Genomic DNA, 27696 nt, shown 5'->3' with positions numbered 1-27696 from the left:
AAATTTGTTGCTGCGGCAGATACCTGTTGGCTGCCGCAGCAACAAATTTCATCCCACGCACGCACGCACGCACGCACACACATACGCACACGCACACACACAGACAGAACTTGGTTATTTGGTTATTTCTGTGGCCAATAGAGAGCAATAAGAGAACCATGAAAGTGTTTAAAATAATTTTTTTGATCACTGGGGAATGTTGAGGTCAAACACTGACTAATTTGAGCACAGCCCAGAACATTTCTAATTACAATAAACATGATTTTCTGATTTCTTTTATCGGGAACAGGAATGCATACTGTGCTTGTGTAAGGACATGAAGTTATACTCATATACTCATACAGGTGCACTGTGATGGACAGTGCTAGTGATTTGCACCCAAAGAAACATGTATACAATTCCCACTGAGGGATTGTCAAAATATACAGATAGTAATATTATAATTGATAACACAATGCCTTACTCCTTTAAAGGGGAAAACAGCACACCAATAATGGGTTAATGTGCATGAGGAGAATGAGAAAAAACATGAACCTTAAAAATGTACCACCCACCTTTTCCCCTCCAAAGAAAATATTTAATTGATCTACTAAGATGTATCCGAGCATATGCGGAACTGTTTTTATATTTAGATTTTTTTTTAGCTAACTTTTGTAATTAACTGTCAAAAAGTGAAACAAAATGTTAGAAGCTGACAATGTGTATTTTATCAGTTAGCGAAGTCTTCCACCTGCATTGCACAGGCAACACAGATGACATTATTATGCAGTATTCACAGACAGTATTACTAAGTGAATCTATTCATCGCAGCACAGTGTGCGTGTGTGTGTGTGCGAGAAAGAGAGAGGGAGAGATGATTACTGAGGTATTGTGAGTGGATTTAACAAGTGAATTGAACACAGAGGTGGGTCTCCTCTGTGCCTGTTCTTGGGTCCTCTAATTTCATTTTTTCACTGGGTTCCTGGCGGGAGCCTTGCATCTCAATAAGGCTCTGTCCAGCTGGGAAGTGGTCTCAATACTAATAAAGAACAATTCTCTCACGCTATTTGGAAAGTGGCAGGAGTGGAGAGGGGCAGCAGCGGCAAACGTTATCAGGGAAACTTTGTTTGGTGGTGTTCTTTAAAAGGAGAATGATGAAGTGGTGTTTCCAAATAAGTTACATCCTGACACCACCGAGAAACACCCTAGAAGAAGCAAAATACACACATACACTATTCACACAGACACAAATTTTCACTGTAAATCATAATAATGACCAGCATTCTACATAAAGCAAAACATTTAATTATATTAAATGAATAAACCCTTTTCACCAGGTGTAACTTAAGGTAACAATCTTGAAGACCTAAATAAAGTCTGTAAAGTCACTATTGTTGAATTAGGTAACATAGTGGTGATTGAGCCAATGGCCCACTGATTAAAGTAATCAAATATTTTTATATTTGCAGTATTTCAAATTGGGTGTCGGTGGCGACATTCCCAAAAGCAACGCTGTATTAAGTTGTTGCTAATACAACAAACATTTCCTACTGCAGCTTAACATTAAAAGCATTTAACTGACAAAACACGAGGTGACTTTTATTATAAAGTAGTCATAGGAAATGCAATGTGTTTGTCTGTGAGCTTAGCACATACCATTGTCGTTGATCAAAAACGAGTCTAAATTTTAGGATAGTGGATCAGTTTGAAATATTCCGGAGTGTAATGGAACACTGCTGTTTGCAAACTCATGCTGTGTGCAGCATAAAATCAGATTACAGTTGCTGACTGTATGGAAATAGGCCAATTACTGCCTGACTTCTTTATTAAAACAACAACAACAACAGTTTGTTTGGCTACACTCAGAATTCTGTGACCTGTTGTTTAAATTGCATTTGCTGTTATCACCAGTAACTACGTGGCACTAAATCAAGTAGGACTGAAATCTTAATGATTACAAGTGAGATGTGAAGATCAATAGATCAATAACTTCCTGTCACTGAATCCGGTCAAGAAATAGTCCAGCAAATAAGCCTGTGTAAAACCATGGCTTTTTTACACTTTGGCTTTTGTACAAATAAACTATTTATGATGTGTTAACTAGTTAGCTAGTAGGCGATAGGCATGCTAGCTGTTTCCAATCTTACAGCTTAGCTAACAGACTGCTGACTGCAGCTTCGTATTGCGGTATCAATCTTCTCATCTAACTCTTGGCAAGAAAGCAAATAAGCATATTTCCCAATTATTACTAAATACTACTCCTTTAAGTAAATTAATTGGATTACAATTATTTTATATTACAGGAACTGATGTTTTCAAATTGTTCATTTATTCCCAATAGCTTAACACAGCTATAATACAGTATGTCTACGTCAATTTGATTATTTTCCATATTAAGAGAGGAACTAAATGAAGTCTTATTGAACAGACTCGCGTATCTGATCGGTCATCAAGAAGCTCTGACCTCACAAATAGTGAAGGACAATCTAAAACAGGCTTTTATCTGCCATCCAACTCTCCACATTGTCTTCTGTGGTTTTGACAGGGACCTTTTCTCTCTGTCAGGTTCCCAGGTCTATGCTCCCTCCCTTATGACTGAGCAGCTGACAGCTTGACCTCTCCTTTACCAAGACACATCTTTTGACTGCGGCCATTTTCTCACCATTACGTTTAGCAATGGGCCTGTGCCTGCCAGAGACGAGGGGGCTAGTTGCTGAGGCTATCATTCATAGCAGAGAGGAGGAAAGGATTAAGGCCACTGAGAAAGAGCAGGGGAGAGAGGGGTCTGCATTTTAATTCAGGCCTGAGTGTGGAACAGCCTTGTTATGAGGTAGAGGAGGAGGAGAGGGAGGAAGATACAGCGACTGGGTGGTTTGGTAGGTGGCTGCTGGTGTGAGGTGTGGGGCAGGATTAGACTGAAGAAAAAAAGGCAGATGCAGAAAAAAAAATGAGGATAAAAAGAGAAGAAAAAATAAACAAAGAATGCATGTACAGTACAAAAGAAGAACAGCTATTTTTCTAAAACCAACAGTACTGTAAATATTATAGTGTTACACCTTATTTGAATCCAACTATTGCTGTATTGACAATGACCAATTTGGCACCAAGAAAGAACTGCTTTGTTCCAATACCACTGACGTTGTTAGGTTTTGTTATTGTATCTCTTTTTACTCTGAAAATAATTCAAAGTTTAAAAGACTTAATTGTCAAGAATTTGAGCGCCTACTGTGAATTTCTCCACAACTGAATAATAAATAATAGTAAATAATAAAAGCACATTAGAATAATGATAATAGTGGCACACATTTCCCTGTCACTGACGTGTTATGATATTTGCATTATGCATTTTCTCACTCATACATGGCCGTTAAATATAAAACAGCCAAACATTAGATGCCGCATTGTTTAACATTATGTTATCATGGCAGAAGCAGTGCAGGAATTACTTTTAACATGGAGGCGATGAGGAAACATTTCAAAAATCAATTTTAAGTGACAGCTACTTACATAAACACATTTTTCATTTTGACCAACGAAGGTTAAAATCAAGGGCAACTGGACTTGGTTGAAGATACTGGAAGACGTTTCGTCCCTCATCCAAAGGACTTCTTCAGTTCTGAACTGAACGTTTCGTCAACGAAACGTCTTCCAGTATCTTCAACCAAGTCCAGTTGCCCTTGATTTTAACCTTCGTTGGATAACTATGACCTGGATGACTGAGAATCTTCATAGACATTTTCATGTTGATCATCCTAATATATCATGCTTGTGTGGGGACAAAAAGTAAACAATAATTTGCGGTGTTGTCTTGCTGCTGTCTTGAAAAGATCTTACAGAGTAACGTTACCAAGTTGTTTGGTCTCTGCCTAAATTACTCCCAAACTTTATATGGTCGTAGGCAGGTTGTTTTGGCGGCAGCTTCTTCTCCCTGCTTTATCCCTGCTTTAACTGGGCACAGCACATGTTATGCAAATCGACCTGTTTTTGTAATCAAATCATTTCACTCAGACAGAGACAAAAAAATATCAACAATTTTTAGCTCATACACACACACACAGACACACACATAAATATTTTTATCATGCAATACTTCAACAGCATTTCACCCTCCATTAGCCTCCTGTTGGCTCTCACACTTAGATTCCACTCATAGCCTGTATAAAAGGAGTGGACATAGCCACCATGACTTCACCCATTGGTTTGTGGACAACTATTTTCAAGCCTTGAGTTTGACATTTTGGCTGTCATGTTGTTTTTTTTGGAACCAGCAGTGACTATATTTGGATGAGATGGTAGAGCTGGGGGGCGGTGCAGTGGTTAGCACTGTCGCCTCACAGCAAGAAGGTCGTTGCTGGTTGCCCCGGCCCCCCATCCAAAGACATGCAGGCTAGGTTAATTGATGTCTGGTTGGTAAATTGTCCTTAGGTGTGGATGTGAGTGTGAGTGGTTGTTTGTCTATGTGTCGCCCTGAGATGGACTGGCAGCCTGTCCAGGGTGTAACCCGTCTTTCACCCAATGTCAGCTGGGATTGGCTCCAGCCCTCCGCGACCCTGTACGCAAGATAAGCGGTTGACGATGGATGGATGGATGGATGGAGTCGTCCCCCACTGGCCATTAGAAAGAATGCAGGTTTAAGGCACTTACGCATTGGCTTCACTTTTCCAACCTGGAGTTTCCTGCTTGGTTATAGTTAGTTAATCACTTCAAAGAGAACAGATCATCTCTCAGCCAAAGCAGCGGAAACAGAAAATGCCACTTCATTGACAAAGGCAAAATACGCCTACGTAATTTAACCTCGTAACATTCTTCTGGGTATTTGCTCTGTTGATTGCTTAAAGCTATCTGATGGACGGCACTTGTCAAGTGTAACCACCTGATACAAACATCTTAATCTTTTTTCTATTTTCTGAGTCTGGATGTATGCTTCTATAGAGTTATTACACACAAAAGGGGACGTTATGTCAGCTGGTCCAGTGACTCACTGACCACTAGATATTTCCGTAAGCAATTCAAACTATAACTTCATCAAACACAGACTGACCCCGCCCCCCTCCAGCACCAACACACACACACACACACACACACACACACAATGCTTTGTAATGTAGCTGGCATTGAGACAAAAAACAGAAAATCATGCAGACTAGAACATGTGGAGAGCCACAGAGTAAAGAATGTCCTTAGTGGATGCTTATTTGAATGCACGACATGCATTTCAAACAGGCAGCAGATAAACATTTGACAAATCAGTATGCAAATGTTGTACATATTGTATCTTTTACCATGTCTGGCCAGGACCCTTATATGGAACTGCATAAACGGACATTTACTGGACAGCATGAGTGCATATACTTTTCAAACTAAATATTCTCATGTCTAGAATTCTACTTTATCCAAGACGGCTTCCTATGTTTGCAGGACACAGTATCACATTATGATGTGCAGTGTGAAGTAAGGGTGTGGTGGTCAGGATTGACAATGTGTACAATTAGAGATGCACTGATTGCATTTTTCCTTGCCCATTACTATTTCTGATTTTTCAAAGGTCTGACTTGACGATTCTGATTTTCTTCCCATTCACCCCAGCCTAAGCATTGGCTGTCCTTCCTGGGGTCCATTCAACTGTATGTTCATGACGAAACACTGACTGTTATATACATTTTCTGCAGAACTACAGCTGCAGGTTACAAGACCTTCTCTCACTCAAACACATCTCAAAATAAAATAAAAAGGCTACATGTTAGGCTACTGGACAGAGCTTCTGTACAAATAAAATCCAACTGAAAATAAATTGAAGTATATAATGGCAAAATGTTTTCCACAGAATGATTGTAACTGTGGTAATAAAAATATTTGAAAGAATACAAGACCCTATTATTTTCTAGTTATTTCTCATCTTATCATTTAATCCTACTTAATTCTCCACCTTATTTTATCATTTATCATGTCACCTTGCTTTCCTTTCAGACACACACACCTGTTTCTCTCTCTATCTCTCTTTCCCTATATCTATCTGCTTTGTTGACTTTCTTCATCAGCAGTTTTATAAAGTTGCCCAAAAAACACAACTCATGTTTTGGATTTTTTTCATCCACACACAGCAGGTGAGCCATGTTTGGAGGAGGCTTCTTGTTTACGTAGCCTAACAAAACAATTGAGACCACCATGGCACATTGGTACTAACAGGTGTGTTCACTGTTGCTTTACCTGGTCCGTGCTTTAAAATATCCCAGTTTCCACGTCTGCTAACGTAATACCAGATAACGTCTCTCTCTCTCTGCTTCTCTGCCAAATATACTGTGTGTGGGGGACCATGGCTTGTTTTGGCCTTACAGGCTGTGTCTTCTTCACCCACGCTGATGACATGTTTGAGCGTGTGTGTGCCGGTGAAAATAGTCTTTTACTGTCTGTGCCACTTAGACATCTCTTGAATATCCAACTTAAAGGAGACATATTATACTGGAAGTCCAGCCCTATATTGTGGCTCTGTGACTCATGTGTGGTAGTTTTGCGTGATTCAAAATTCAAAAAGATCTTTTTCTATGTTATACTAACCCTACATGCAGGCCCTCATTGTAGCCTCTGTCTGAAACAAGCTGTAGATGCTCCTGTCTCTTTAAGCCCGTCCCCCCCAAAAGCCCACTATCTTCTGATTGGCCAAGACCCTAAGAAAACGGGTTGCCACCCCAGTGGCCCCCCCTGGCAAGGAGCATTTGCTACTATGACTATGATGTTTATTTTAGGAGAGGCCTCCGATTCGTCCATGTAGATGGCAATCACTCTAAAATTTTGACTGGTTAAGGGGCGGGACTAACAGGCAGAGCAGACCGGAGTACTGCCGGTGTTGTGCCAAATATATGTTTTCTGTGGAGGTAGCGACAAGCTACAGAAGAAAGAAAAGGTAATTTAATTAATGTACAGAGCGGTTATAAGTTTGTCACACTGCTACACAGTTTTGTGTATTGTACTGTGTGTGAGAGCTAATAGTCTGCAGATAGCAACAGGTTAGCACCATCGCTAACAGCAAACTAACGTCGTATCGTGTGTGACCGGCTGTTAACGTTATGCTTCGAGGTAGACCGTCCTTTGCCTGTTTTCGTGCTTTGGTGTGAGAGACTGGGTTCAATCCCCCACTTAACCCCTAGTTGCTCCAGAGGCGTGCGACCTCTGACATAATTAGCAATTGTAAGTCTCTTTGGACAAAAGCGTCAGCTAAATGAATAAATGTAAATGTAAATGTTCTCGTCTTCATCTTTCTGACAGGATTGCAAAACATAAGAACAGCGGGAGTCATCTGGACGATGCTGTGAAACTGGGCTCAACGTTACTTGGAAGGGTAAACATTGCTGCCCAACAGGGCGGCACACTGCTGGGCCACAACAAGTCGGCGGACTGTCTAAAAAACTTCAGAGTCATCCAGAAGTTTGCCCAGAGGAAAAAACGTTGTGCCGCCTTTCTCCTCATGTGAGGCCTCAGCTGTGGTGAATGAAAGCATCTTTTATCCTCCTGACTCTGCTGCAGGTCCCTGCATGCAATTGTTGTGCTGGATCGGTTGAGACTAGGCTACGGATTATGGTTGTTGTCATAAAGTTGTTGTCATATTGCCACTTTCATATTGCCTTATTATTCGGGATTATTAGGCCAATTTGCTGTCTCGCTGCACTGTGTGAAAGGTACGGAGCTGGGAATGGGATATTTATTGGCATACATTCTTTCCATTTTGATTGCGGGATCTCTGTGGAAAGAGGCTATAGAAAGGGTCTGGATCCCTAAAACCTTGTCCGTGCGCGTCGTTGTTGACTTCAGTGTTGTTGAGCTCACTGCTGTTTGCTTATGGCCCTGTAGGCTCATTTGTTCTGAGCTTGGTTGTATCGTCTTAAAAAATGCATTCTTAATTTAGGTTTGTGACAGCGGTACTGTAACTTGTGTCAATGCACTCCTCTCCCTCTCTCTCTCTCGCTCTCTCTTACGTTAAGTGTTTTGTGGAGCCATGCTGTTTGTTGAAATGTTAAAAAACCCAGTTGCAAGAGAGAGTATTGTAGTTATACTGGTATCTATGTTTTGAAATGGTTGGTGCCCCACCATTTTTACATATAAATATGACACTGGTAAAATCGTTGGTTAAAAAGTAGGATATTTCAAGAATAACTATCCTAGTTGTTTGTAACAAGAATAACACCAAACTTGTGAAATAGTATGTTAATTAGGGCTGGGGCGATTCGTCGTCATAGTCGATTACATAAATACGCCCACTCGCATTACCTGCGTCGAAGCGCCGCTGCATCCGGTGTTAGCAGGGATTCCCCCGAACAAGCTCCTGCTACAAGACCACGCCTTCGACCGTCTAAAGTTTGGGAGTATTTTAGACAGACATGTGCTGCTCTGTGAGCTCTGTGAACTGTAAATAGCTTCACTAGGACACGTAGTCCGTTAAAATGTATTTTCTAAGTATTTCTTCATTACCTTCATGTTAAAAGTAATTGCTGCCTCGCTGCTGTCATGGTAATGTAACGTTACACCATGTGTCATCTAAAGTTCGATTTTCTTTATTTAATGGCCATGTATGAGCAAGAAAACAGTCTGTGACTGTCTGTACAGTCTTTAAATCCTTTCAGTTGTTTTCTTTTCCCCACACTGATGCAGAAATACATTTGATTATCATACTGCATTACTCAATATTGAAATAAATCCATGTCAGAAACATTTTAAGTTTTAAGTAAAGTAGCCTAATTAATGTCTCTTATTGTTATTATCACAACACATCAGTGAAGTGGAAATTGGATTCATTTTAAGATATGCTACTATTGTTATTATTCTAATGTGCTTCATTGGGATGATTGAATAAAATATTGTTTTATTGATTAGACATGTTTTTGATATTTATTTTGCAGACATTGGTATGTTAATTGAGTAATAGGCCACATTTTTTTCCTTTAGAATACACAAAATTAGTTGTTAGATTAATCGACTAATCAAAAAAATAATCGTTAGATTTATCAACTTGAAAGATAATTGTTATATACAGACACATATCATATATTTCCAATATGAATTGTTAGAAAAATTTAAAGAAAAATATTTATGCTCCATGATGCCTGTAATCTTGAGTAGGCTTGTTCCCAGTAAATGTTTTGTTTCTCCCCTGTCAATGCACTCCTACAAATAAAAGCTGTATTTGTCTTTTTATGGAAAAGGTCAGCTAGCCTATTTAAAGGACACTTAATTGTCTAATACATACAGATAACACATTAAACAGGATTTTTATGTAATGTTAACTGAACTGGTTTTAGTCTATGGATATTAGACAATTTTAACTATAAAATATGAAACCAAAGTAATTCAGTCTGTGATTCTTTAACCCATATTTTTTACGTAGTATTCAAATAGTCTATTTACTGCATAATAGAATTCCTAAAATTCAGTTATGGCTTTTGGTTTAGTGTGCTACTCCAGGATTTTCAGTGGCCCCGTTAGCGAAGATAGCGTGTGTGCATGGGGGCGGCTGACCCAGGGCCCCGGCTAGGTAGGAGCCCCACTACGTGGCCCGCGAATGTGATGTCAATTGCTTGTAGACACGACTGCACAAGAGAATTACATGCAGGTAACAACCACCTTAAAAAAGATCAGTGTAGTCGAAACGGGCACTTCACTCCTGGTTACAATAGTAAACCACCACAAGAATAACAATTACCAACAAAAACACTATATTCTAAGCAGACACGTTTAAAAAAAACATAATTAGTAAATTTTGTATTTCAAACAAATAGGAGACTTATTAGCAGATTTTAACAAAACTCCCTTCACCGCCATGCATCATGGGAATTCTAAGGGACGGACTTAGGCTGCTGTTTATCACCCCGGACTCACACAGGCCGCGGTTTAATAATATATGTCCTTTTTGTGCTTCTACTACCTTTTTCAGAGCTAGATGTGACCCGCTTTCGTTCTGATCTGCAGATCCCACAGGGAGCATTTCAGAATAAGAGCGTTTTGCCTGCCTGATTTTGCTGACATGTTTAGATTTTGTTGATGTAGTGGTTAAGTAGGCTACGTAATTAAATAGTTTCTTTTTTGTCTGTTTTAACTGTGTTTATTGTTGATATACAATCGTGGGTCTGCACAGGGTATTTTAATTTGAAAATGGCTGCGCATTCTCTCCAGAGAGGAGCGGAGAGACACTTTTGGTGTTAGCACAAGCATTGATTACAGTGGCTGCGATCAGCTTCGGCAGCCGCAGCGCAGACGGACGCAGGTGGGCCCTGTGATGAAGCTCCGCCCCCCTGTGCTGAGAGTCTAGCTCCGCTCCAGAGTGGCCCCATCTGGCCACCCCTAGGAAAATTTGCTGACGGCGCAACTGCCACACGTGCTGGTATTGCAGGGAAGAAATTTGCATTCAGAATAAACAAACATGGGGGAGAGTGACGTTTACTCAGAAATGGATAATACTGAATAGGAGGATTCAGACCATGCATGACATTCAGCTAACTTTCTAGTTAACCAAGATATGCTGTTGTTGTGATGTTACCTATAGCACCAGGAGAGTTGTGAGTATTGCTGTTTGGAGCTGCTGTACTACTCTGGGGCCATCTCGTCCTCTTATGTTAGCTTTGTAGCTCCAAGTAGTGACAGTTTGTTAACTCACAACCTAGCTACCATTAGTGACATTTCTTGCTGTGTCGCTGATCACTCTATATCATGGTATTTTTCATAGTATTGGATTTCTCCAGAATATCCCCACCCTTATGATGGAGAGAAATATCATGATTTACTAACTCATGATATTTCATTGAATTTACAAAAACATCTTCTATATCGGGATATGTATCGTTATTGGGATATGAAATGAACTATATGAGATTTCATATCGCACAGCCCTATGTGGGACAGATCAGCCCCCAGTCATGGCCTATTAAGCTGAAAACTGCTGATTCCGGTCACCAGCTGATTGATCTCAATATACAATGTGTTCAGCTTTGACACCAGAGGCCCAAGTTTGTATACTGTCTCATACCAACAGTCAATCCTTCCTTTTCTTTACTCTAAGTGTTTTAGTTTCCTAAACTTAACCGTATTTGCCATGCACAACCCAGGGAGTAATTAATGGAAAAACACTGCCAGTGGATGTATATATAATAAATATCACTAATAATCCACAAGTGCACAAAACAGATTATTTGTGTCACACCAACCATAGTAGCATGTTGTGTTGTGTGCAGAATTACAACACCCTCAGTGGTAAAGCTCCCTCTTGCCAGCCTGAACCCGTGCCAACCTTAGTATCCCAGTGCACCACGGCTAGCATGGCTATTAGCTGCAGGGCAGGTGAAAAGAGGGTTTGGCACCCATTCCTGAGCCTGCCGCCTCCGGGGGAAATGAGACATGAGGTTTAATTAGAGTGGATAGACTCGGGTTTTGGACATGTAGAGGAAGCTTTAATTGATGTCAAAATTGTCTTACTTCATGTCAGCTATACCCACACTACTCTGCTTTGATTTCAAGAGGGGAAAGTGGGAGGTCTAGAGTGGGAGGGGTGCACAACCTCTTTCCAGGTGCTTGGTTTTAAGTAAATATAGAATCAGCTAGTATGTGCTTATGACAGCTGCAATGTTAATGTCTGACAGGTGAGAGCAAGTGAGAGAAAAGTAAGCAAAATGAGGCAAAACTGCACCAAGGACACTGACTTGATCGTTTTCTGAAATTCCACATCGTTTTGTGCCTGTTAGTGTTACATTCAGTAATCAGCCTATGGGTGTGAATTGTGCCACGACTTAATTTGAATGACAAACATTGCTTTCATTCAGTTCCATTAGTCTTCATGGCAATCACTGCAGTTTCCTAAACAAATGACTGATTATGTTTAGCCCTTGCTTAGCATAATCCAGTTTACTGACAATATTCTTGTTGATTTCATTGGATCTCAACAAGATTATAATGAGGGAAGTTCGCTTGTTTTCTAGTGTACAATACAAATGCTTGCAACTCCTTGCCAAACAAAGAGCAAAAAAATCTGAATTTTTGACATTTTCAAAGTATAAATTATTCAGTTTTGACATTGCTCGTTATACCAGCCAACTTCTACGGAAGGTAAATAAACAAATGTGATTTTTTATTTTTTGCTCTCATATCAAAAGAGGCACACACTCTTCAACCAAAACAACTTGGACGAATATTGTAAATAGGTGCGAAGCTGTGATCTGTTTCTAAAAAGGACACAGAGATATGAAAGATTTTGTTTCTTCTGCAGACACAGTTTCCAACTGGGAGGAATGACGACATCTTATCTCTCCAGTGAGGCCATTTAAATATAGACTTCTGCTACTTATCTGTTTCTGCAGCTTCAGAGGCTGTTGATACAGCATGGTAGATTTCCTGTTACGTTGTCATCCTTGAACTTCAGCACCAGTGACATCAACATTTTGTTGTTAACCTTTTCTATATGACGGACACATTATAACTCATATTTACTGCAGTAACGTTAAATCAGCCACTTAATTATTAATAACGACTGAGCCCACACACAAAAAGTATCAACATCCTGATGAACTCTTTGCAGAAACTTAAGAAGGAAAGGATTTTTTCCCATTTCCCCATGTTCCCTTCATCCCTTTATTGATGCAATACGGTGTAATCTAGCCCCCCTGACTGAGCAGTGGAATACACACCTCAGACTCTGCAGATATTTAATACAGGACTGCTCTATACATTATAAATGGCCCTCTGCAATATGCCATCCCTCTAAAATGAAGCCACTGCGCAAATAGAGAAAATAGAAATGTCCTGCCCTTGGAGCACCGCTCGGATTTGGAAGTTCTATTCTGGGGCTTTTCCTTTCTGTCTGTACAATATGTCATGTGAAAAGCAAGCATTCATAACATAACTTAAATAAACAGATAACCTTGTTCTAAGGTCAAAGAGGTCATCATGTACAGTAGACAACAACAATCCAAGTGTAGTAGTGCAGAACAAATGAACTAAAGATAATGAACACAAACAATTAAATAATGACGCATAAGAAAGTGCAAAGATCACAGATTTGATCAAATAATATCCAACATGGCTGTGGGCTGGTATGCTTCTCTTTGTGTGTGTGTGTGTGTGCATGCACGTGCATGTGTGTGAGGGAGACAAGCGGAGAGGGCAGAGTGCCGCTGAGAGTGATGAGATGCGATGAGACACAGTTTGAGTGAGTGCATACTAGCAGGAGGGAGCGAGAGATAGAGTGTGTGAAAGTGGATGAGAGAGCGAGAGAACACGAGAGGGAAGATGGACATAAATGGCTATGAGTTAGCATAGCCCCCACCCCACCCCCAGTTGAAACAAATTGAGGCCACTAACGCAGCAGTTAGGTTGTTTTTCAGGTCACTCAAAAAGTCACGCTAAAAGCGCAGCTAGACCTAAATCCATTGTTAATTTTAATGGAATCAGAATCAGAAATTCTTTATTGATCCCCAAAGGTAAAGTGAATGAATGAAAGACACTGCAACCTAAAGGATCCAAGCATGTTGCAGTATATCGAGAGATTACAAATTTATACTAATGCCATTTATACAGTAGAGCTACACTGGAGTTAATTTCATTAAACTGTTGGGAAAAATACTATTGATTTATCTTGATTAGGATCCCTGGCAGAGCACATCTTTTTTTCTGATACCATCTTCTCTATCCTCAGTAGCTGAGCTAGCTGCTCAGCCATGCTGTGGGAAAAGTGACTGCTGAGTGGACAGAGCTGCATGGGTGATTCATTTGAGTTTGTGGAGTAACTGACCTTGTAAATATGGGACTGAGCTAAATCATCTCCTCTGGAAGCAGGCTAAATGTTGATGATGCTCCAGTGACCATGTGGCAGCCATTTCTCATTTCCTATCACTTGAAAGACCCCCAAATGTATCATTATTCACAGAAAACTAATCTTCCACTAATTGTTTTCACACTCCATAAAATACACAGCAGTTCTGGTTGTCACCGTTCTCAGTGTAACAAATACTAAAGAAACATCTACTTGATTCATCACTCTTAAGAATGTTATTAACCAACAAAATGAAGATCTTATTTCTCAAATATTGCAGACATTATTTTTGATGGACAATCTATGACATACATACATATATACACTGTGAGGATGTCTCTTATTGTATACAAATATAAAAGTCATATAGGCTACTGTGTCTGGTGAGAACATATGAGCACAAATAAACTATAAACTCAAGACAGCACTTCACCTTTGTAAGTGCCAAATGGAATGTAGGGCCTGGTGATTTCTTTCAGTGTGGCATAAAAGCTTTCAAACTCTTATTAGACTACTTTCTCCTCCTAAATGTCTTTCATGTACATCCACAGGCAGGCAGCTAATGCTGGAGTCTGTGGTTAACATGTGTTTCACCCAACCTGACAAGTCAGTATCAACCGGCCAATACCTCCCAAGACTTCAAACCTCCATTAGGCATTTCTTTACCTGTCAGAAATAATAGTGCTGAGGAAAACCGTGGAGGAGGAGCAGCGTCTTTTCAGACACACATCATATCGTCACGCAGGACCAAATCGCCCACTGTTGTTTTGTTTAACCACACAGACACCGGCTGTGCCCTGTGAGAGTGCCTGTGAAATGTTCAAGACATAGCCATGTCTTTTAAACCCGCAAAGGCGCAGTTTAAATACTGACTCCAAAAACAGCGTTTTGAATCAGCATGAGTCACCTTCCCACCCACTTGGGACGCTATGTTCGCTCCTGTCTAACATATTTGACTTAATATGTAAAACACACAAACACACATAGCTACATTTAGTGGGCGATAGGCTACGTAAGCTGCCAGATGCAAACATCAAGGAGCAATTCAACAGTTTTGGTCTTTGTGGACCCGTTTTACCTTTGGGTGAGAGAGCGCCTCTTGAAAATTGGAGAAGACGACTTGGGAGGATTTATCCGTGTTTTGTCCGTAACTTCCCGAGCAGGGCATCTGTTTCTGAAGACGTGTTGAAGAAAAAGAAGAAGAGGAGGAAGAAAGAAACAGTAGCGAGCGTCGTTGTGATGAACTGCAGCGGCGGCGTTTTCCGTTGGAACGCGGGATTTGTCGCCTTATTTTCCCGGTGAGTTTGTGTGTCTCCGGCGGGTAGAAAAGCAAGAGCGCCGGTCCACAGCGGTCTCCATCACCGAGCTTCACCTCAACGTTTTGAGACGACGGATGGACACATATACAGGTAGGCAGATAGAGAGGACGACTGCCCGACTGTCTGTCAGGCGAGCCGGGGATAGACGACCTACTGAGACGTTACTGCAACGCCAACCAACAAACTCAGAGCGAGAGAGAGAGAGAGAGAGATGGAGAGACGGGTGGGGAGGGGGGGCTGAGAGATGGCTTCAGTGTATAGGCTTCCAATCACAAATTTGAGTTATTTGTATCCACTTGTATTAAGACTTTGTATTACATCACAGTTTACCATTTCATAAACTGTGTTTTGTTTGAGACACTTGGTTGTAGCCTAGGCATAAATTGTTGTGTTTTTAGGAAGCCATTGGCTTCCATTTTATTTTCCATTTATTTTTGCTTGATGAGAAAACTTGCTTGAGTTGTCTTATCCATGACAGTAAACGTCTGTAAAATTGGGGGACTAACAAGAGACAGATTTAAAAAGACATACACCATCTTACTGATGCAGCAGAGCTATAGCCTTACTGACTTACAGTGCCAATGAGTCCACCTTAAAAAAAAACAGATCCTACATAACAAGCACTGTTTTTTTAGACCCTCCCTGCCAGGTGAATGACCATATCTTTCAAACTCCATACCCAAACTCCCTGGTTTGTGACACAGGCTTTCTGTTATATATTTTTTGTCTCCAAGCTCAAGCCATGACAACCCTGATGACATCAACAGGGTTATTTTCCCCCAGAGCCACAAAAGACATTTTTACAGCTTTTTCTTCACAGGCTGAGTAATGCTCCTCATGACAAATAAATTGACCTTTGTGTGTAAAATTAGTGGAGTGCCAAAGCTGCATTATCATTATGAATTTACACATAAAATGCATTACCACATACAGTACCAATACAACCTAATTTAGACTTGATCTGCACTGATTACATGACATTCGCTAGTTTCAAGAAAATTAGAGTACTGATCTGAAATGAATGGAAACCAATGGATGCCTGGAACTGCAGGAAGAAAACACGAAAAATATATAAAACTGGCAACATGCATTCAAAAATGTAACATGATTTACAGTTATGGCGGTAAAACAAACACAATCAGTAAAGATTACTGTGCTGAATATCTGTAAATATTTTGTCTTACCTTTTAGCTCACTTTCGACACCACTGGTACATTGCTTTGGCAACCTTAAGCTTTTTTCCTGTAACGCTAATAAGGGAGTGAAGTGAACTAAGAGAGAGAGAAAAAAAATATGTATTTATATATTTAGTCCAATATCTTTTTTCTGCAAGATGTGTTGACTGTTGTCTCACATTAAGAGAAACAGGCACCCATACTGAATCCAAAACAACACTGTAGATCTGCCCATCTGTTCTTATCAGACTGCTCTTTCTCTGCAGGGAATGTAATTCATTTTGTCACCCTCTGCTTTGGTACTGTATGTCTGTATGTCATGCCAATAAAGCACAGACTGAGGTGAACTGAAAGAGAGTAAAAGACGGAGAGATATGAAATGGATTCAGGACCATGGACAGCTCACTGTGTATCCTAACTAGGCCAAACACTTTGCTCTTGCTCTAGCTGCCACCTCTTTTATCCTGTCAGTCAATCTAAATTCAGCTTGGAACAGACTAAAGATATGCTAAGATTAGTGTCGCAGTACAGAATTATTAACTCCACAAACTACTGACACAGAACATGAAGGAAACATACAGTGTTGTCTATATACTGAAAAAGACAGGAAGACATAGGAAGTGTGGTGAAAGATCAAACAAAATGTAGTCAAAGTAATGCAGCAGGAGGATCACAAGGTTACTGCTTTATTATAGGCATGCTTTCACCTGTCACATTTGATCGCTCTCGTCCCTGGGAGGTGAAGGCCAGGGAGAAAATACAGGTATTTGTCAAAAGGTCAACCATGATGTGCTAAAAAGCTGGGGCCACAAAAGTGCTCTTTCTCTCATGCACACTCACACACACTGGAAGTGAGAGTAACCCCATTCATAATTTTTATGAGCACTGTGACTGCAAAACACTTTCTGTGACTGATTTTATCCCTTTTGGCCAATGACAGTGATTTGAAAGTTGAAGTTTATGTGTAAGTAAAACAATCAATGATTTAAATTTTGTTTGTTGGGAACATTTTAACTGATATCAGACTTAATAACCACAAAATAATCAGTAATGGTTTGGAAGGCTGCTAGTAGTACTCTCTCTCTCAATCAATAAATTTCTGCAGACTGCTGTAACCACTTTTCTCCAAAGCAGGGCAAGTTGCTGCTCATTGATCACTCTTACACCAGAGCTCCCATCAAGAACTTTGAGGTAAACATTTAAAACTGAACTGGAAATGAAGTGAGTCCTACTGTTAAATTTGATTCTCCAGGAGGGAGGCGAGAATCTAGAGACTTTGAGTAAGGTGCAAGAAAAGACCAGCATTCTGACTTTGCATTTTTCCGGGACCACTGCTGTCTTATATAATGTAGAGGGGTAGGAGGATCATAAAAGCCCTCAAGAGCCAGACTTGAACTCACAATGCATGGCAGGCGCTGCGGCATGTTTTCTAATCATGTCTGCCGCAACATGAACCTTGCAGATAAGCACAACTCCTGTACATTTGAACCAAAGCGGCTCCCGAATGCTCTCTCCCTCTGTAAGCATGTCTTTCAGCAGCATCTGTGCTATGCTGAGGGAGGATTACCTGCTTAATTAGAATGGGAGGTGAGTTTTGTGTGTGTGTGTGTGTGTTATGTGCACAGCACACATGATAGAGACAGAGTGTGTAATCACAAGTAATCAAACACCTAAATAGGAATCTATTTGAGCTTTCCCATTTGCTTTGCTAGATAGTGAGTAATTGTTGCATCTATTATGCCATATAACCACATATATTAAAAACATTAATTTACATTTAAGGTCATTCAGCTTAATTGCCACAGCAGCCAGGAATCCGTTTGTATTCCACAGTCAGTGGAACCTTTAGCATCAGTGCTAAAGGTTAATATGCATTTATATTCATTAATGGATTGAAATGAAGGACAGAGAATGACGGTGGCAGAGCAGTAAGTCATGTGATGGTTCAGCTGATAAACAGATGGTCTGTCTCTCTCTCACACACACACACACACACACACACACACACACACACACACACACACACACACACACACACACACATTATCAAAGCCATTTAATGGCCTTGCTTCCTCCAAGGGGAAGATGCTAAAGTTCCACAGAATCAGGGGGGGGAAACAAACAGGATATTACAAGTTAAAACTGCATGTCAGAATTAGTAGTGGCATTTCGCAGAAAGGAAGGGACCTTTTACTCTGTTCCATGAACACTGGTGTGACTGTGGCCTGGACTAATTAAGGAAATAGTCCTGTTTGTGCGTAATGTCTGCACCTGCTCATCAACGTCCCTGACAACATTGATTAACTGCATTCTGTGTAAGAGTAGGCTTGGCAGCTCATTAACCATAGGAACAAAAGTTGAAGGGCAGTTGTTACAGCTATGCTACAGATCAGAGCTTTGTGTCACTATATGCTGAGCTTTGACTCGTGAAGAAAAACAAAAATGACTGCATAATTTTCACCCCAGGTTAGAGTCCACTCATTTTTTGGTCTTTTGTTAGACACATGAAGACAAAAAAGAAGAGGTACAGGGAGGAGAGTTAGCCAAAATATATCCTTTGGAAGGTCGTGGTTTTCATGGCTCAAGATGTCTTAAACAAATACCCTCTTAATAAAGCTTTTAACTTTAATTTGTTATGTTTGAACTGCAACTCATAATTTATGTCATCGATACATCTACTGCTAATTACCCAGATTAAGTGAGTTTCACACAACTCTTGTAAACTCCTTGCTTGAGATTGAACTAATCCATGCTCATTACATGATACCGCTATAGTGACTGTATTTAGCCGACGTTCTATACCGGCGTTAGCTAGCCAGCTGCTTCTGAGTAACTATTTTTGTATCTTTCACCAGACGCTCAGCAATGTGAGCACATAATGGTTAGTGAGCTAGTGCTATTACATAATTTCTTGCAAGCTAAACTGAACTTTGACATAATACCGGTAGTACACAGGATAGTAATATGGATTGCGTTGGCTGTAGTGTTTTTCATCTGATAAAGTTAGCAACTGCTTGGCGTTAGCTGGTGAGCTAATCTAACTTGAGCACAAAAATACAATATATTTCACATGCTTTGCAGTAATGTTAGTTTACCTGTAAAAGCCAACTCTGTGTCGGTTTTATTCGGTTTCAAAAAAAAGCGGAGGTCTCCCCGTGAGTCAAGCCTTTCTGATGATGACAGTGTTTTCACCTGAAGTCAGTCTGATTCTTGTATGGCCTAACGGGGACTAGCACATTTTGTAGCACATAGTTTGTGTTGGAGTCTGTGTTGTGCTGTGAGCCGGTTGTTTGTAGGTTTTAAGCAGACGACCACAGCCCGTGACCTGTGTTATCTTTAGTATTGTTTACTTGGTGTTCTGTGTTTTCTCTGTTGTTGGTCTGGGGTATGTGTGTGTTAGGCCTGGCATCTCCTCAGCACCTGGCTCTCCGGCGCAGCTGCTAACAATCACCTAATCAACTTCCTGTTGAAATACCCCTGAGCTTCAGACAGCCAGCGACTTTTATATTTTTTTTCTCTCTCAGTGGTAACATTCCAACATGGTCTGCAACGAACATCCCCACACCTCTAGTGAATCTGTTGAACTCGTTTTCATCTGTTCGTGGAAAGACTTTTGCTAACAGTTCTTTCCCCTGTGTTACAGTTGCTTGGAGTTGATCTCTCCCAGGCCACCAGCCACACTCCGTTGCCAGCGCAGGACCAAGCTAGCCTCTACTCTGCCTGCCGGGTTATCCAACAACAACAGCCACATTTCTGCAAGTTTCTGTGCCACTAAATACTATTAAAACCTGTAATAAATCTGCGAGTCTGAGTCTGCTGTTGAGTCCGAACCCACACAAACGTAACACAAAATGATTGCAGATTAATTTTGACTAAGTATTTCAGCTCTTAACTGAATTTTCTTATTTTGTGGTTAATCACCAGAGTGTGTTTTATTAAATCATGAAATTTCAGCTATCAACTAACGAACTAGATATAAATAAATCCATGAATACATTATACAATACATCATTCATATATTGTAACATTTTCTTTAGATTTGTCAATTTGTCTGTTTCTGTTGGCTATAAACATGACAACAAAACACCTTCGGACCTTTGAGCTATACAGCTGATTTAAATTCAGTGCCATAGTCATTTAATAACACATTGGTTTCTCTGGAATACAATCACTTTAATTTAACAAAAGCTTGCATATCGAGTAGCTCCCCATGGGAATGCTGAGAACATAAACAATGGAACGCTGACCTCCATTTCGAAATTTGCCCTGACAATGTTATGACCAACTGCTTTCAAACATCTATTCCTGACAAAACACCCGTCCTCCTGTCAGATCACTCATTTTCATGAACACACTACTGAATGCTTAATAAAAGTCAACAGAAAGCGAGCAGTGCCAATTTAAAAGTCAAACACATACATGTGCACATGCAGAAAAACACACACACACACACACACACACACACACACACACACACACACAAACGAACATGCACACTGATGCACCTGTCCACCTCTGCTAAATGTTCTGAATAGGCGGTCAGCTGGTTGCAAGGCTTTTTTGCTCGGTGGGTTCAAATTTAGAGCTTCCTGCAATGCGGAGTCAAGTAATCAACACACTCTGACTAATTTAGCTGGTGGGATTGAAACCACATTTGATTTGTTTTTTGTATGGAGGAGGACGTCAATGATAATTCCATCGATGTTATGGAATGCAACACTATTAGTACTATTAGTAGTAAGTGCAAGAACAATATCCACATCATCTCCGTTCATTGCAGTGCGTCTGTCTTGCACTGTTCCCTTGTGCAGTTTGTTGATCTACTGTAAGACAGCCAGTTCAATTGCACCGTCTTTAGTCCACAAAGACTTTAGATCCAGCCTGCTCTGCAAAGCACACAAAAGACTTGATTTGATAGACTTGATTGTCCCCGAGGGGCAATCTGGTTTGACATCCAAAGCGCTCTCCTACAGAACTCCAACAAAATAGTCTTTAAGAAAAATAACCTTGTGATTATAATAAGCACTCACCGCCTGTAACGCGCACATCATACATTTTCACGGCGTGTGTAAGGTACAAATCACACTGTATACTGTATGTGTGAGTTTAGCCATGTTGGACTTCAGCACTATATATTGCCGTGTCAACACCTCTCAAATGTGATACAAACAAGGTCTAAAAATGTTTCTCTGCTCATTTGATTTGTTATCACCTCGAGTGCTGCACTTTTAAAAGATGGTAAATAAGTCTATTCTGAGTGTGGGGTGCATACTAGATCATATTTATATATTTCTACATTTATTTATGTCGACTGTATGTTTGTCTACGTGTAGAACCTTATCACCACAGCAAATTCCTCGTATGTGTAAAACAATACTTGGCAATAAAGCTCCTTCTGATTCTGATTCTGATGGTAGGCAGAAAATGCCATGGATTGTGTATGGACTTGTGCTTACTGTGCAAATAACCCCCCAAAAAGAGTAAGTCCTATTGCATGTTCACATCATGTGATTTAACCTCCACAAAACTGTCTTTATTGTCCTCTAAAACCAATTGCCTCAGAAGATGCTGACTCCCACGTGAAGGAGCAGTTGAACATCTTTAGAGAGAAAGTAGCTGTAAGCACAACAGTCTCATTTCTAATTACCAATCAATATTTGATTTATTTATGTAACGTAGGTAGTTTCCCCAACTACTGAATTTATCCATGATATTATAATAGTGTAAAAACAATAATATTAAGATGGTATAGTTAGTAGATAATAATCTTTAGCAGCTACGCTGTATGGTGCTTTGTTTGTCAGATGTTTGTTTGCCAACATTTGCTAATTAGCAAGTACAACTGAGGATGATGGAAATGTCATGAGTTTTGCAGGTCCAATAATTTAGTTTATGACCACATAAAATATTTCACCTGATGGCGCTAGAGGAAATGCTAAGGGATCACAAAAGTGATCATCATCATCTGAGAGGGACATGAATGTCTATACCAGATGTCATGGCAATTCATCCAATAGTTGTTGAGATATTTCAGTCTGGACCAAATTGGTGGACCGATCGACCCGCTGACAGACAGAACGACCACCTGTAGCCAACCATGCTGCTAAAAACATCCCTCTAAAGAGCACAGGTCTGTTGTTGGACTCCTGAAAAACAGATCGCTGCACACAGTGTTCTGCACATGGCGAAACAATGAGTAAAGTGATTAATTACTAAACAAGGACAAGCGAAACCAGCATTCAAAAGAAATCTCTTTGCGGTCATTCAGGTGATTCTGTGCCTTTGCAGCTATTTAACTTTCTGTGCCAACAATCAGAGCTGTTCAAACTGTGCTGCTCAAATCTAATGTTCAAATCCAGCCAGTCACATGTGGGGCAATGTCGACAGCAAACACATGAAATACAATACATTCAATTAGACACATAATTACAGACTTGCTGTTTTCCAAAGCTCTCAGTTGATACAATGGCTGAGCTTTTCAGGGCTCAGGATTTGACAGCAGGTCACAGCAGGTCACAGCAGGACTGTGCAGACCTTGATTCTGATCTTAGCCAGGCTTCTTTCTGTGACTCTGGTCCCTGGAGTGAATGCCGACAAATGAGACTCGAAGCCAGTGACAAGAACACAGGGGAGTTTATGGGCTACTGGGAAAAGCCGACGGCTGATGTTGCCCAGTGGAGGTTACTGCCTCAGACAAAACCATGGCTTTTAGCAATCAGAACTGCATTATAGTGCAGGAATTTTATCTTTGCGCAATCAGGTTAAAGTGCTGTGGGAATCATTGCCCTCTTAAAAAGAGCCTGTGTAGGATTCATGCTACATATAATGGTAATGATACAGTATATCATTGTAGTGAATTGTGATTCATATTCTTTATCCTATACAGATTAAGAATTAAATGAATTAATCTCTGCCTCTATAGAGCAACCTCAGTAAGCTATTTCCTTTTTTGGATTAAAACAGATGGGAACAAAAAGCAGATCAGTTGATAAATATTTTTTATTACACCATGCACTAACCCAATTTCTTTCACCAAACATATAAATGAAAATTTCACACCGTCTTTAATGCAGCCCATTTTGCTTGTGCTGTCACTTCTAGCTCCCTGTTCTTTTTCTTTTTACAGCAACGTATTGCACAATTCATCTTCCAGCAGTATCTGTACATCTGTAAATTACTTTCCATGCCACTGCAATCAGCAAATTTCCTACCCCTTTTGAAATTAAACCAAAGACGAGTTGTGATTACACAGACCAATTCATAATCCTTGTCTGAGCACAAAACTAATATCTATCTTTACTTTCCCATACTGCTCCGACACACCGCCTAGCCTATGCTACACCACTGGAGGGAGTTCCACTTGCACAAGCTGCCTCTCTGACCTTTGCCTCAGTCAGGCTGTAACAAGACGGCTCTAACACAAAAAAAGATAATTGATCTGTGTTAGACTCCCAGAGGTCACACCAATTATTTTTCATGTGTGAAAGCCAAGCAAAGGAAGACCAACTTACCCAAGTCCATTATGAGACAAGGAGCAGAACTGCCCCATTGTTTTATTTACTTTTTTTTTTTTTTTTTTTACATTTCTTTCTCTCTGTATTCTTTATTTTCTCTCATTCAGACTGGAAATGTCACCAGAAGAAATGTCAGGAAAATGTGCCGCCTCTCACACAGCCCAACCCAAACCATTTTATTTCTCTTTACGGTTCTCAAGCTTGTATCTCTCTTTCTAATACTCTCGGCAGACTTGCCATGTCAACATCTGCCCAGTCACAATGTGTGACTCAAGCCCAGACTGACACTGACACACACACACACACACACACACACACACACACACACACACACACACACGCATGCACTGGCAAAAAAGTGCAGTGTGCAGAAACACACATGCACACACTCACAAACACATACGTAGATTTTTATTTGTATGAGAAGAAAGAGCTAGTTAGAGGTAACCCCCACCTGTAAAGTTCATGGTTAAATGGAGAAAAACATATGAGTTATGTTGAGTAAATATAATGTGGTAATGGTTGATGTTATTTTAGTTTGTTATTGAGTTTTGACCTGAGTTTCTTCTGCTCTCCTCTCTGTCCTTGCCTTCTTCCTCCCCCACATCATCCTTCATACTGTACATCTTCAGCTCCTTCACACATGATTAATGTGTTTAAAGGCTCATCAGATGCTGAACCACTAATTTCAAAAATGGTTTATAATACTCAGACAGAATTTGACAACTCTAGAAAGCATCATGGCAGTAGCTACATTATTTTCCATCACATTGATTGCGAGGGGAACAGTAGAAATAGCACGTTCACGTTACAATAGGTAATCTCGCAGGCTTGAGCGCTTGCATGCATTTCACTGGTATGCTTTTTTCCGGATGAAGTTGTGATGCAGCAAAAAAGCTGAACCAGGCACCCGGCGGCCACAGAGTTACCACAAGGAGACCACGAGAACTGGGATTGGGCTCTTTGTTTTGTCTCTATAAGTTTCTGGTAGAGATTGTTGATGACAAATTCAGAAGTTGAAGAAATGGCCAGTTACTCCTCCTTTTCAGGAACACACATCTATCAAAGCCGTAGGCACAGCAAACCTTCTACTCACCACTTACTATAACTGTGATTGAAAGAATGTAAATCTGGCAACAACATGGCAGTAGTCTTTTAATCATAATAACACAAGGTGAAACAAAGTTTTTTCTGGATGTAACTTCAGTTCTCTAAGTATGTACTGTATGTAGCCCACCTTCCCTCTATATCACAAAGTAAACACAGTTACTGTACTGTGGGGTATAAAATTAAACCATGATATGGACTGAGCTGTTTTTTCCTGACATTTTGAAATCTGTGTTGACGTATAAATAGTTGTAATAGAGATATAGCTGTAAATGCTGTAGCTGCTCAGGATGTGGGTCCAGACTGAAGGCTTGCAAAAGCAGAATCTCATCCTCTTGGAAGACCAGCCAATGCACTCTTTTTTATTGTTTCATTTATAAAAATATTTATTCTCTGATACACTCAAACATTCATGCTTACACAAACATTTCCAAAGCCTGATAAAGCTCCATTTGGGCATAACCCTTCCATTGCTTCTATTTAAAAACCAGAGCCTTGAGCCAGTGGCCAATGAAATGCAGCCACAGATGGTTCCTTAATGCTAGCATGGACATTTAGAGATGGGGGAGGGGGGGTGAAATCAGCCAAATGGGAGCAGAAGCAGCTTTGTGACAAAGGTAGAGAATGAGGGATTAGCTTCACTGCTAAAGTGCAAAGCTAACAAAGCCGGAATGCTTTTTTGACCTATAAAACACAGTGACAAGAAATTTCTATTCTTTAACACTGTTGGATTAACTGTGTTGCTAAAAGTACTTTTGACCAGATGAGGACCGTTCTGCCAAGCATGGCAGCCATTAACTAATTGTGGCAATGGCACATCTCAAACTAAAGATCATATTTATGTAGCTATCATATTTATGTAGCTATCTATCTAGCTTTAGTATCGTGTTAAAGTGGGGACTTTGCAGTCATGTGTTTATGTTCTGTTATAACAATTCTGTTCAAACAGTGACTGACCTTTTCCTGAAGATCTGACAAAAAACACTGGAAATGTATTTCAGTTACAGTTTGCAACTAGATTTAGAAAGTGATCAAACTGTCACCGAAATCAAACTATTAAGACATCATTGCGCCTAATTTGGACTTAAACGCAGAAGATAATACAGAATACACTAAACTTCTGTATTTGCGTACAAAGTGCATAAATCCACATGAATGTGGTCATGATTCAGCTGGGAAAACCAGCACCAGCTGCCATTTCATTCTGTGAACAGTTATGCATTATAAATATATAGGCTACTATACATCTGTTCTTCAGTAGTGCATTAATACATTATTCAGGCCTACAAGGGATTGGCGACACACTCCATTCATGCAAAGTGTTTCTATGTCTTTGTGCAAATACTACATTTAACAGTACTGAAGCAGCGACACTGTTGAATGTTAAATATACAGGAAAGCTACAGAAGGTGTAGATGAAGATAACATGAATGTTCACTGCCTAATTGCACTGTAATAATTTAGCTTGTGTGTGTACCTTAAATTTCTACAATGAACTTAACTTATTTCAGAAGAAATATGTATGATAATCAACGGCAAGAGATGACAAATTTTTGATTCTGATCAAATTGTGACCTGGAGTACACATATGATGTTTGTCAATTTAAAATATAATTTTGCAAGTCAAGAAAGTGTTTGAAGTTGAAACTGTTGAAGTATAAGACTGTGGAAATAGTTTATTACAAAGACCACAAACTCAAAAATTGTGTAAATGTCGGGTCGTAACTTTTTACGACTGAAGCTAACATTACTGAAACTAACGTCAAAGAATTTATATGTGTAGATGATGTGATGAAAGGACCAAGAGTCATTGGATTAAACACATAAGGTGAGATACATGTGCGTGGAACATAGCTGAGTTACCTAGCTATAGCAACAAAGCAGTGAACGCTAGCTAGCTGGACCATGGTGGACCGCAGCAAACGCTCAAAAGTTTGACTTAGCAGATGAATGCAACACCTGCATTAAGGAGATTTGGTATAAGCAGCTCCAACGTGAGGAAGCATTTACTTCAACGTGACTTCTGAAGGAACACATTGTGTTCAATGCATTGTGGCCTCCCAGCTACAATGACACATACAGCTAATGCTAACACTAGCAACATCTCATGCTCAGGTACACAACAAAGCATTCACCTTTTATATCGAAGGTAAACGACTGATGCCTACTAATTATTCCAGTATATATTTTTCCCAGAGACACATGAAGAGGACAGGAGTTTCTGTACTGAAGAGCTTTGGTACAGAAACTCCTTTCACTTATAGCCATGAAGGGAAAGATGAGCAAGGAGAGATTTGATGAGAACTACACTTGAAAATTAGATTCAGAATTGATAAAAATGAAATGATACCCAATCCTAAACCTAATGCTGGCTGCACACTAGAGGAAAATTGGCCTGATTCTGATTTGCCCCTTACGATGATTGCAGGGGTGTTCCCAAGCCGAGGCTGGACTAAACCAATTATCAGCCCAAATGAGTTGTGTGAGGGTTTTACAGATAATCTTAAAGTTGCTGACCGGAGCAAATCTGACTATCCAACGACGGCAGTTTGCCTCCATATTGTTTATGTTAGAAGTCATGTTTGATCACACAAGTTTCTGTGAGATCCCAAGTCCCCTGAATCGCCACTCTGAAATTGTTTAGTATAAAGGCCACTTGTGGGGTCCTGCGTCTTGACTGAATCGGTTAATTCTGTCATTATTCCAATGTTTTAAAAATCCAGGTATAAGCATATATAATGTAATTGTGGGCCTACTTTAACAGTAAGTAAAATTGCACTTTCAAGCTTGTTATAAAATATTTGGCCCTGGCTGCG

The 27696-nt window shown here is 40.1% G+C and overlaps 1 protein-coding gene across 4 annotated transcripts in view; it reads right to left on the bottom strand.

Moving 5' to 3' along the window:
• Positions 1–15259, bottom strand: part of dlgap4b (discs, large (Drosophila) homolog-associated protein 4b) — a 135670-nt gene extending 120411 nt beyond the window's left edge. Inside the window, exon 1 of one of the 4 annotated variants that reach the window (XM_038697200.1) lies at positions 14844–15259. The gene's annotated coding sequence lies outside the window, so the exon portion shown is untranslated. The remainder of the gene's footprint in view (positions 1–14843) is intronic. The other 3 variants (XM_038697201.1, XM_038697198.1, XM_038697199.1) reach the window with 3 other exon arrangements.
• Positions 15260–27696: the final 12437 nt, after the last annotated feature.

The sequence above is a fragment of the Micropterus salmoides genome, unplaced genomic scaffold, assembly GCF_014851395.1.
Source record: "Micropterus salmoides isolate LMB-PRFRI ecotype aquatic unplaced genomic scaffold, ASM1485139v1 Ms_hic_scaffold_4, whole genome shotgun sequence".
Lineage (NCBI taxonomy): Eukaryota > Metazoa > Chordata > Actinopteri > Centrarchiformes > Centrarchidae > Micropterus > Micropterus salmoides.
Note: the sequence above shows the minus strand (reverse complement) of the source record. Positions and strands in the feature narration are given on the sequence as shown.